The following is a 13,554-nucleotide window of genomic DNA, read 5'->3' as shown; positions in this document are numbered from 1 at the left end:
TTGTTTATTTTATGGTTGTTTTTCATATATACTTTTCATATACATTGTTTTACTTATTTTGTCTGTTAATTATGTATTTTTTTATATTGTTTTAATTTGTAACCCTAATTATTTAATTGTTGCACTGAAGAGGGGTCATCAAGACCCGAAACGTATGTTCTTTAATAAAAACATTTTCATTAAAACTGTTTTTTTAATTACTGGATGGATGCCCAAGAAACAATTTTATTATATTATTCACCATCTGAAGAAAACCTCTCGCTTTATATAATCCAAGGGCTGAAAAATTGGACAATTTCAACATAAAATATTCAAGATTTTTTGTTCATTCTCAAGACACTGATTTTCAAATATTCTACAAGTTTTAAGACTCTTACGAAACCTACATATCAAGACTTCCTTGTTAGGACACTCATAACCAATACTACACGAAGTTACAAATCCAAGATTTTGATCATTTTCAAGAACTTTTACAAGTGTTTTTTAATTTTTACAACATGAATTTTCAAAATAACTATAATTTCAATACTATATATGTGAATAGTGCTCTCCATACAAATAAGGTAAGACATAATAATCGTTCCTCTTATCAATATCCAACTTACACACAGAATTATAATAATTTCAATAATTCGTCAATTTACCGTTACAACAATTATTTTCATAATAGTTTTACACAATGCATTCCTTACTCTTTTCCATCTTTTTCGAGTACATTTTCCATTGCTATGGACCTACCAAACTCATTTTATTTAAAACTATTTCAAACCTTTTCTCAAAACTGGCTATCGTCACCAACAAAAGAACTTTTTTACTTCGTTGTCGTAAAGAAAAACTCCTACCAAAATCCTTTGATTTCAAATTAACAAACTTTGATCATCTAAATTCCAATTATTTTAAAAATAAAAAGCTTTCTTTCTCCTTTATGTTGCTGAATCTAGAAATCAAACATTGCATTACCTATTGATAACATAAATAAATCTCTAAATTACAACATCCAATCCTTATTTTCCACTATTAATAATCACATTGACATTACAATTTTTTAGATTTCGAAAACTCTAGATTCAATAATTCTTTTAATATGTCAAAAAAATCCTTCATAAAAAATTCAATACCCTTTATTCGAAAAGTCTAACGAATCCAAATTAAATATAACCCTGATATCATCAATAAATGGGTTAAAAACATTTCAGATTTAGACATCCCATCCAATGTTTTGAATATTTTAGCATTAGGTCCCAAATTTTCCATTCCACAACAGAAAAAATCGTTTAATTTTGTCAAAACACTTAGCTCTTTAGAATATAGTTTACGTAATTTAAAAGATATCAATGAAAAAAACCGCATTAAATCTATTTTTTGCAACCAACTTAATTCATTTTTCAAATTTGACATTTCTAACTTTCATCAACATAAAGAATTACTCAAAGATATCCACCTTTGCAAATCCTTTATCAAACAACACCCAGAAATTGTTGTTACCAGGGCAGATAAGGGTAACATGACGGTTATCATGAACAAAGATGACTATATTTCCAAATCCATGTCCCTCCTAGCTGATATAAACACTTACGAGCCTATAAATTCAGATCCCACCGACCTTATAAATCGGAATGCTTTGAAATTCATTGATTCACTCATAGAAAACAAACAAATTCCCAAACCTCTCTCTCTACAATTAAAAACTTACAATCCCATTTCCCCAAAACTTTATTGTCTTCCCAAAATCCACAAAGATGGCTTTCCCCTTCGACCAATAGTTGCTGACTTAAATTCCCCTCTTTGCAAATTATCCAAATTTATTAGTTCAATTTTGTCCAATATCACTCATAATTCTCCCCATTTCGTCAAAAATTCTTTCGAACTCATTCCCAAACTTAACTCCCTCAATGTACCATCTGATTTTTCCTTTATAAGTTTAGATGTTGTTTCCCTCTTCACTAACATTTCACCTGACCTTATCCTCTCTGCCATAGACCATAAATGGGTTGATATCAGCAAACACACAGATTTCAATTTTTCTTGGTTCCTGAAATGTATTAAATTCATTATTTCCAATACTTATTTTTCGTTCAACGACTCCTTTTTTAAACAAAATTTGGCACCCCAATGGGTTCCAGTTTGAGTGCCCCTCTTGCTGAACTTTGTATGCAGTTCCTAGAGAACTCTACTCTTAATACCTTGTCATATGTACCTCTTTTTTACAAACGTTACGTTGACGACATTTTAACTTGCATTCCTACTTATAACATAACCATTTCCTAAATTCTTTTAATAATTTTGACTCACACCTTAGTTTTACCTTAGAGACTCAATTTAACAACTCCATTAATTTTTTAGATATTACTCTTTTCATAAATAACAACTCTATCACTACATGTTGGTATCAAAAATCCACTTGGTCTGGACGCTATTTAAACTACCATTCCTATCACCCCAAATCTACCAAGATTGCATCCATCATCAACTTACTAGATCATGCCATCCTTCTTTCTCATCCATCACATTGGGAAAAAAATATTAATTGATATATTTTACCCTTCAAAATAATTCCTATCCACTACAACTTTTACGCTCAGTAATAAATAATAGATTACCCTTTCTTCGTAATAAATTCCGTACAGCTTCCTTATTTACCTCCCAATCACAACAAAATAGTATCATTTCACAAAACCTTGTGAAGCCTCCTGAAAATTCACTATCTCTCAATTCCTTCATCTCATTACCGTACATTGACTGCCTTTTCCACTCATGGAAAAAACTTTTTTCATCTGTTGGTCTGAAGCTAGTGTGTTCGACTGGACACACTCTCTCAGACTTATACACTAATTTAAAAACTCCTACCCCTATTTCCCGCACTTCAAACGTCGTATATGTCATTGATTGTAATGATTGTTCAAGCTGTTATGTTGGAGAAACTTCACAATTTCTCTCAAAAAGAATGCGCCAACACGAACTTAATAGTTTGAACAGAAAACAAAATAAAACCATGATCACTGAGCATGTCTCCAAATTTAAACATTCTTTTAATTTCACCAATCCAAGAGTTATTCATCGTGAATCTAACATTTTACGCAGGAAGTTCGCTGAGAGTATTTTCATACAAATATTACCTTCTATTAACAAACGATTTGATTCGGCTTCTCTTTGCAATATTTACCGCGATGCTTCAAATAATTTTTTCAATATGCGCAATACATCCTAACAATTCTTTTATGTATTCTACATATTCTATTGTGTATGCATATATGTGTTTGTGTATGTGTATACATATATTACATTTATTGTTTTGTGTTTATATATACATATATATGTTATGTTATAATTTTTTATGTAACTTTTATCGTTCCATAACTATTATCGTTTTTCTGTTAATATCTATACTTTTTCTTAATAATTTTCTCTTCATTCACATATTTTTGGGATTTGATTATGGATGTCTTGCACATGTATAAATTTTTTACTATGTTCCTACTGCGCATGATCGTTGAGAAAATCTTCGTAATATGGAACCACCAAAATTCTCTCTATCCCGTTCTCTCACCAATGACGATACAGTTTCCAGTATTTTCCGCAAACACGTTCGCACACATTTTACTCTCGTACACACTCGTAAAACAACTTCCAAACTAACAACATGTTCGTTTGGAATAAGCTTTTTTATAATAAAATATATCATTCATTTTAATTTTACAATTTTTTTAAAAATTTTCATAACTCGACGTTTCATCAATTTTTTATTTCACTTTTATTTATTTTTTCGTGCAATTTTGTGTTTTTGTGTTGTTTTTCAAAGTTTATTTGTATGGTGAGTTTCTTTACATTGTTTATTTTATGGTTGTTTTTCATATATACTTTTCATATACATTGTTTTACTTATTTTTGTCTGTTAATTATGTATTTTTTTATATTGTTTTAATTTGTAACCCTGAATTATTTAATTGTAGCACTGAAGATGGGTCAAATCAAGACCCGAAACGTATGTTCTTTAAATAAAAACATTTTTCATTAAAACTGTTTTTTAATTACTGGATGGATGCCCAAGAAACAATTTTATTATATATATATATATATATATATTTTGTATGATTCTGAATTTGATGTTGACATATGTATTAACAAAGTCTAATAATCGGGCATAACATCAATAAAAAACATGAATTTCTTTCAAAAATTTATTTTAAATCCATACGTTTCGGCTATAATCCTAGCCTTCATTCAGTGGAAACTAAAAATAAAATTAAAAACTAAAACAATTGATTTGGAGTGAAAAGAAAAAAAATAAAATAGTAATTAGTACTTACAAATAGTTGATCTTAGTGTTAAATTGGAAAATTTTAATAATCCATGGTATTAGGATATGGTAATGCACTACACTATGTATTATATACATTAACTTGAAATTACACAATATTTTCACAAAATACTGATTTGAAAAAAATCACAAATGGATAGTGTGTTATTCGTATACTGGTTGAAGATGTAATGGAGAAAGACATTTTTTAAAAAATATTTTTACCAAGATGCTGCACATGTGTGGAACGAATTGTAAAACCCTTGCGCGAACGCTTTTATTGTTTTGTAAGAAATTTGGAAATGTTATCTAAATAGAAGAGATTTGTGTCGCACAGCGTGTTGAGTTCATTCCGTTTATTTATTGTCTTATTGTTATAAATAGTTAAAAAAGATCCCTCTATAATTCTTCGTTTAAATAAATTTTGTTCAAATTGTAGCATAGTCGGATTAGAAAAGTCCATATTGTGTTTTAAAGTGTATATATGGTCTGCAAGAACAGTTTTGAATTGTTTGGGGTTTTTTGAATTGTTTTTGTGTTGTTGTAACCGTTTATTGAGGTTCTGGCTAGTTTCTCCTATGTAAATTAAATTACAGTCTAAACAATTTATTTGATAGACGAGATTTCTGAGTCGTTCAATATTAAATGGGGTTTTTGTCTTGGTAAAAATAGTGCTAGTAGTTGTACTAAAATTGGTTACAAGTCGAAGTCCAGATTTATAAAAAAGTTTTTTCCAAGGAACATACAATTCTTTAATGTATGGCAAACATATTACACCCGAATGAGTTTCTGAGTCAGGTAAATCGTTATGTACTGTGCAATTGTCCATTTTATTCAAAAGGTACGTTCGTCTGTTACTAGTTACGGAATTTATAAGTTTTAGGGGATAAGAGTTATCTGTTAAAATTTTTGTAATTAATTTGATGTTGTTGTCCCAAAATGTTTTGTCCGATAGAAGTATTGCGTGGTCCGTTAGATTTATTATAGTACCTATTTTCATTTTGAGTGGATGATAAGAAAAGTAATTAAGGTAGCGTCCGGAATTAGTTGGTTTTTGGTACCAATTTGTTATTAGTTTGTTATCTGTAGTACGTATAAGTTTTATGTCTAAGAAACTTATCGAGTTCATTGTCTCCAATTCCACTGTAAATTTTAATTTTTTATTGACGTTATTAAATTGATCAATTATCATAGTGACATCATCACTAGGGATACAAGTGATAATGTCATCTACATAACGGTAATAAAAAATATGTTTATTGTAATTTTTAAAAATTGTATTTTCAAGGAGTTGTAAGGATATTTCTGCTAGAGATGGACTTGCTGGGGACCCCATTGGCGCCCCAAAAATTTGATAATAGAAAGAGCCATTGAATTCAAAATAAGTGTTAGAGACAATGAACTTGACAGTTTCCCTGAACCAGTGTAAAGATAAAGAAGTCAACGGGGAAATTTCATTCCATCGGATTGTTATTGCGTCTAAAATAAGGTCTAGGGGTACATTAGTAAAAAGTGAGACTACGTCTAAGCTAATTAGTTTGTAGTTGTCTGGTATATAATTTATCTTGTGTTTTAAGTCAGTAACGAGTTCATAAGAATTTTTTATGTAGTGTGGTGATTGTTTTGTTATTGTAGTTAAAATGTTACTTATGTATTTTGAGAGTTTATATAGGGGAGTATTAATGTCGGAAACTATTGGTCTAAAAGGTAAATTATTTTTGTGGACTTTGGGAAGGCCATAAAGTCTGGGAAAATATGGGTGTAAATTTTTCAGGTCAGAAGTTATCTCTTTTGTTAGTTGTTTGTTTGTTGTAAGTTTGTCTAAAAATTTATGGCACGTGCGGTTTATGTAGTCAGTTGGATCGTTATTGGTAATTTTGTAAGTATTAGTGTCAAGTAATAATTCAGATATTTTATTTATATAGTCTTGTTTATCTATGATAACAGTGATGTTGCCTTTATCCGCTTTAGTGACCACTATATCCGGATGATTTTTGAGAAATATTTTGCATGCTTTAAGGTCTCTAAGAATATTATCGTAAGTTGTATTTTTAGTATTAAAGGAATTAATATGTTGGATGAATTTTTTACAAAAAAGATTTCTAGTGTGGATTTTAGTTTTCGGATCTTTAATTTGTTGTAACCCATATTCTAAATTACTAAGCAATTTAATAAAGTTAAAATTACGACAAGTAGCAGGAACTGAAAAATTGGGTCCTAAAGCGAATATGTACAATAGTCTGTCTGGTATGTCGATAGAAGAATAATTTTTTAACCATTTATCAATAATATTTTTATCTAAAATTATTTTGTTTTTTTCTAATTTATTTTGTAATAGTTTATTAAATTTGTTAGTATACGAAAGTTTCAAACTATTGAACTGTTTGTTGTTTTTAATTGTTTCTAAATATAAAAAGTTTTCAAAAATATCGATTTCTACTGTGCGACACAACCAATTTGTGATTTTTTCAATCGTGTTTCTAAAATTACAAATATTTTTGATACACCTGTTAATTGTGAGTGTAATGTATTTTAAACTAACTTTTTGTAAACTATTGTATTGGGAATTATTACTAATGAATTGGAATTTTTTAATGTCTATTTCGTAAAATTTAGGAACAATTTTTTCTTTGCGGCATCTTAATAAGAACACTTGTTTGTTGAAATTTATGATAAGTTTAGAATTGAGCTTAGAAATTTTTTTAAATTGTGAAAAAATGTAGAACCCGTAATTGCGCCTAATAAATTCAAAAAATGACAGGTTGTGATCTGCAAAATGATTTTGCTTTCCTTGTAATCTCCAATTGTTGTGCTGTAGAGTGACCATTTTCCTATTATAATGACGTAGTGGTTCCATGGATAATAATTGTGTAGTTGGAATTTTAGTATTTTATCTTGTATGAAGTACTGAGAGTAATGAATCCTTTTTTCAGCCCAGGAAAAATATTTTGTATGATTCTGAATTTGATGTTGACATATGTATTAACAAAGTCTAATAATCGGGCATAACATCAATAAAAAACATGAATTTCTTTCAAAAATTTATTTTAAATCCATACGTTTCGGCTATAATCCTAGCCTTCATTCAGTGGAAACTAAAAATAAAATTAAAAACTAAAACAATTGAATTGGAGTGAAAAGAAAAAATAAAATAGTAATTAGTACTTACAATAGTTGATCTTAGTGTTAAATTGGAAAATTTTAATAATCCATGGTATTAGGATATGGTAATGCACTACACTATGTATTATAAACATTAACTTGAAATTACACAATATTTTTACAAAATACTGATTTGAAAAAATCACAAATGGATAGTGTGTTACTCGTAGACTGGTTGAAGATGTAATGGAGAAAGACATTTTTTAAAAAATATTTTTACCAAGATTCTGCACATGTGTGGAACGAATTGTAAAACCCTTGCGCGAACGCTTTTATTGTTTTGTAAGAAATTTGGAAATGTTATCTAAATAGAAGAGATTTGTGTCGCACAGCGTGTTGAGTTCATTCCGTTTATTTATTGTCTTATTGTTATAAATAGTTAAAAAAGATCCCTCTATAATTCTTCGTTTAAATAAATTTTGTTCAAATTGTAGTATAGTCGGATTAGAAAAGTCCATATTGTGTTTTAAAGTGTATATATGGTCTGCAAGAACAGTTTTGAATTGTTTGGGGTTTTTTGAATTGTTTTTGTGTTGTTGTAACCGTTTATTGAGGTTCTGGCTAGTTTCTCCTATGTAAATTAAATTACAGTCTAAACAATTTATTTGATAGACGAGATTTCTGAGTCGTTCAATATTAAATGGGGTTTTTGTCTTGGTAAAAATAGTGCTAGTAGTTGTACTAAAATTGGTTACAAGTCGAAGTCCAGATTTATAAAAAAGTTTTTTCCAAGGAACATACAATTCTTTAATGTATGGCAAACATATTACACCCGAATGAGTTTCTGAGTCAGGTAAATCGTTATGTACTGTGCAATTGTCCATTTTATTCAAAAGGTACGTTCGTCTGTTACTAGTTACGGAATTTATAAGTTTTAGGGGATAAGAGTTATCTGTTAAAATTTTTGTAATTAATTTGATGTTGTTGTCCCAAAATGTTTTGTCCGATAGAAGTATTGCGTGGTCCGTTAGATTTATTATAGTACCTATTTTCATTTTGAGTGGATGATAAGAAAAGTAATTAAGGTAGCGTCCGGAATTAGTTGGTTTTTGGTACCAATTTGTTATTAGTTTGTTATCTGTAGTACGTATAAGTTTTATGTCTAAGAAACTTATCGAGTTCATTGTCTCCAATTCCACTGTAAATTTTAATTTTTTATTGACGTTATTGAATTGATCAATTATCATAGTGACATCATCACTAGGGATACAAGTGATAATGTCATCTACATAACGGTAATAAAAAATATGTTTATTGTAATTTTTAAAAATTGTATTTTCAAGGAGTTGTAAGGATATTTCTGCTAGAGATGGACTTGCTGGCGACCCCATTGGCGCCCCAAAAATTTGATAATAGAAAGAGCCATTGAATTCAAAATAAGTGTTAGAGACAATGAACTTGACAGTTTCCCTGAACCAGTGTGAAGATAAAGAAGTCAACGGGGAAATTTCATTCCATCGGATTGTTATTGCGTCTAAAATAAGGTCTAGGGGTACATTAGTAAAAAGTGAGACTACGTCTAAGCTAATTAGTTTGTAGTTGTCTGGTATATAATTTATCTTGTGTTTTAAGTCAGTAACGAGTTCATAAGAATTTTTTATGTAGTGTGGTGATTGTTTTGTTATTGTAGTTAAAATGTTACTTATGTATTTTGAGAGTTTATATAGGGGAGTATTAATGTCGGAAACTATTGGTCTAAAAGGTAAATTATTTTTGTGGACTTTGGGAAGGCCATAAAGTCTGGGAAAATATGGGTGTAAATTTTTCAGGTCAGAAGTTATCTCTTTTGTTAGTTGTTTGTTTGTTGTAAGTTTGTCTAAAAATTTATGGCACGTGCGGTTTATGTAGTCAGTTGGATCGTTATTGGTAAATTTGTAAGTATTAGTGTCAAGTAATAATTCAGATATTTTATTTATATAGTCTTGTTTATCTATGATAACAGTGATGTTGCCTTTATCCGCTTTAGTGACCACTATATCCGGATGGTTTTTGAGAAATATTTTGCATGCTTTAAGGTCTCTAAGAATATTATCGTAAGTTGTATTTTTAGTATTAAAGGAATTAATATGTTGAATGAATTTTTTACAAAAAAGATTTCTAGTGTGGATTTTAGTTTTCGGATCTTTAATTTGTTGTAACCCATATTCTAAATTACTAAGCAATTTAATAAAGTTAAAATTACGACAAGTAGCAGGAACTGAAAAATTGGGTCCTAAAGCGAATATGTACAATAGTCTGTCTGGTATGTCGATAGAAGAATAATTTTTTAACCATTTATCAATAATATTTTTATCTAAAATTATTTTGTTTTTTTCTAATTTATTTTGTAATAGTTTATTAAATTTGTTAGTATACGAAAGTTTCAAACTATTGAACTGTTTGTTGTTTCTAATTGTTTCTAAATATAAAAAGTTTTCAAAAATATCGATTTCTACTGTGCGACACAACCAATTTGTGATTTTTTCAATCGTGTTTCTAAAATTACAAATATTTTTGATACACCTGTTAATTGTGAGTGTAATGTATTTTAAACTAACTTTTTGTAAACTATTGTATTGGGAATTATTACTAATGAATTGGAATTTTTTAATGTCTATTTCGTAAAATTTAGGAACAATTTTTTCTTTGCGGCATCTTAATAAGAACACTTGTTTGTTGAAATTTATGATAAGTTTAGAATTGAGCTTAGAAATTTTTTTAAATTGTGAAAAAATGTAGAACCCGTAATTGCGCCTAATAAATTCAAAAAATTACAGGTTGTGATCTGCAAAATGATTTTGCTTTCCTTGTAATCTCCAATTGTTGTGCTGTAGAGTGACTCCCCTATATAAACTCTCAAAATACATAAGTAACATTTTAACTACAATAACAAAACAATCACCACACTACATAAAAAATTCTTATGAACTCGTTACTGACTTAAAACACAAGATAAATTATATACCAGACAACTACAAACTAATTAGCTTAGACGTAGTCTCACTTTTTACTAATGTACCCCTAGACCTTATTTTAGACGCAATAACAATCCGATGGAATGAAATTTCCCCGTTGACTTCTTTATCTTCACACTGGTTCAGGGAAACTGTCAAGTTCATTGTCTCTAACACTTATTTTGAATTCAATGGCTCTTTCTATTATCAAATTTTTGGGGCGCCAATGGGGTCGCCAGCAAGTCCATCTCTAGCAGAAATATCCTTACAACTCCTTGAAAATACAATTTTTAAAAATTACAATAAACATATTTTTTATTACCGTTATGTAGATGACATTATCACTTGTATCCCTAGTGATGATGTCACTATGATAATTGATCAATTCAATAACGTCAATAAAAAATTAAAATTTACAGTGGAATTGGAGACAATGAACTCGATAAGTTTCTTAGACATAAAACTTATACGTACTACAGATAACAAACTAATAACAAATTGGTACCAAAAACCAACTAATTCCGGACGCTACCTTAATTACTTTTCTTATCATCCACTCAAAATGAAAATAGGTACTATAATAAATCTAACGGACCACGCAATACTTCTATCGGACAAAACATTTTGGGACAACAACATCAAATTAATTACAAAAATTTTAACAGATAACTCTTATCCCCTAAAACTTATAAATTCCGTAACTAGTAACAGACGAACGTACCTTTTGAATAAAATGGACAATTGCACAGTACATAACGATTTACCTGACTCAGAAACTCATTCGGGTGTAATATGTTTGCCATACATTAAAGAATTGTATGTTCCTTGGAAAAAACTTTTTTATAAATCTGGACTTCGACTTGTAACCAATTTTAGTACAACTACTAGCACTATTTTTACCAAGACAAAAACCCCATTTAATATTGAACGACTCAGAAATCTCGTCTATCAAATAAATTGTTTAGACTGTAATTTAATTTACATAGGAGAAACTAGCCAGAACCTCAATAAACGGTTACAACAACACAAAAAACCCCAAACAATTCAAAACTGTTCTTGCAGACCATATATACACTTTAAAACACAATATGGACTTTTCTAATCCGACTATACTACAATTTGAACAAAATTTATTTAAACGAAGAATTATAGAGGGATCTTTTTTAACTATTTATAACAATAAGACAATAAATAAACGGAATGAACTCAACACGCTGTGCGACACAAATCTCTTCTATTTAGATAACATTTCCAAATTTCTTACAAAACAATAAAAGCGTTCGCGCAAGGGTTTTACAATTCGTTCCACACATGTGCAGAATCTTGGTAAAAATATTTTTTAAAAAATGTCTTTCTCCATTACATCTTCAACCAGTATACGAATAACACACTATCCATTTGTGATTTTTTTTCAAATCAGTATTTTGTGAAAATATTGTGTAATTTCAAGTTAATGTTTATAATACATAGTGTAGTGCATTACCATATCCTAATACCATGGATTATTAAAATTTTCCAATTTAACACTAAGATCAACTATTTGTAAGTACTAATTACTATTTTATTTTTTTCTTTTCACTCTAAATCAATTGTTTTAGTTTTTAATTTTATTTTTAGTTTCCACTGAATGAAGGCTAGGATTATAGCCGAAACGTATGGATTTAAAATAAATTTTTGAAAGAAATTCATGTTTTTTATTGATGTTATGCCCGATTATTAGACTTTGTTAATATATATATATATATATATATATATATATATATTTCCACAGAATCCTATATTTAGATGTTTTAAAAAAGCGTCAATCTATTTCAGCATTAATGCTCGTATACTGATTGGCCGAATATTTATGTAGATTTTTTGTCTGTACTGCTTAGACAAGGACGACAGAAGAACCTGAATCAAATTACTGTTTAAATATTTGTTATTTTTGTTTTGTTGTCGGTCAAAAATTTTCCTTCACACTTTTATTATTGTTGTCGCAATCTTTGGCTTCTCTTAAAAGCTTAGATAATTTCCACTCTATCTTACTAATATAATTAATCGCAAATCGAGTATGGATTTATATTGTTTTGTTGATTTTTCATTTCTTATCATCTCTAATATCATCGTTTCGTTCACGGCGGAATATGGAATATGGAAACGGCATACTGTTTTTTATCGCAATGAGATTTTGTTAAAACTTGAGCTATAAATAAGTAACTAATGTAGTATGCGCCGACTTATTACAATTGCAAATTGAAATTATTCATGTATATCAAACATTTTTCAATACCATTTTAACAGGGGCGTAGCGTGCCTTGACGGTGCTCCGTACCAAAATTGGTTTGGGGGCTTCCCTAAACATTTTTCACAATTTCATCATATTCTTCAAATTGACATCATATTTTTTTACAAGTAATTAAAATTAAATAGTCACTCTCCTTGCTTTTTTTCAGCAAACTGATTTATTAAGTCATTTATAGCTGATGATATCTTTAGTTTTTCTAATGTTTCTGCCTCTATGGACAATAGAGACAAGTATTATAAACGTTCTTGTTTTATCGATGTTTTGAAGTAATTTTTGATTAATTTTAATTTTGAAAAGCTCCATTCAGCAGTTGCGGTTGTAACTGGAAGAGTCAATAATAAAACGCAAGCTGTTATTACATCCGGAAAAAATGGATGCATTGAATTTTATAAATAATAATTCAGCGAGTTCCTTAATGGAATGAATTTTTTTGATTTCTGATTTCAAGCATGCTTTTATAGCTATCAATTCATCAAATCGATTATCTGATAGATCTTTGCAGTCAGTCGTCAGTTTGCCGGAAGCAATTATTATTTCTTAATTTGAATAAGGCATGAGTTTTTCCGGCAGCAATATTCTGAACATACTATTCACTTTACAAAGGTTTTGAAATCTTCGTTTTGTTTATGAAATTATAATATCCAAACAGCAATAGTACACGTTGACCTTAAAATACCATTCAGGGTAAATTAAATTTCTCTCATCTTGTGATACCTTATTAAAAATCGCTTTGTTATCTTTTGCCTCTTGTTTTTAAAAATTGTTGTTATATTACATTCTTTCCCTAAATCCTTAGTATTCCTTAACAAAATAATGAATAATGCCTCAATTCGGGCAGACTCTCTTTAAAAGATGCTAGTTTGTTCAAGTCA

The sequence above is a fragment of the Ctenocephalides felis genome, unplaced genomic scaffold (genome assembly GCF_003426905.1).
Source record: "Ctenocephalides felis isolate EL2017-DRISC unplaced genomic scaffold, ASM342690v1 CF-g0.4_SCAFFOLD_03265, whole genome shotgun sequence".
NCBI classification, from domain to species: Eukaryota; Metazoa; Arthropoda; class Insecta; order Siphonaptera; family Pulicidae; genus Ctenocephalides; species Ctenocephalides felis.
This window is presented reverse-complemented; position numbering follows the sequence as displayed.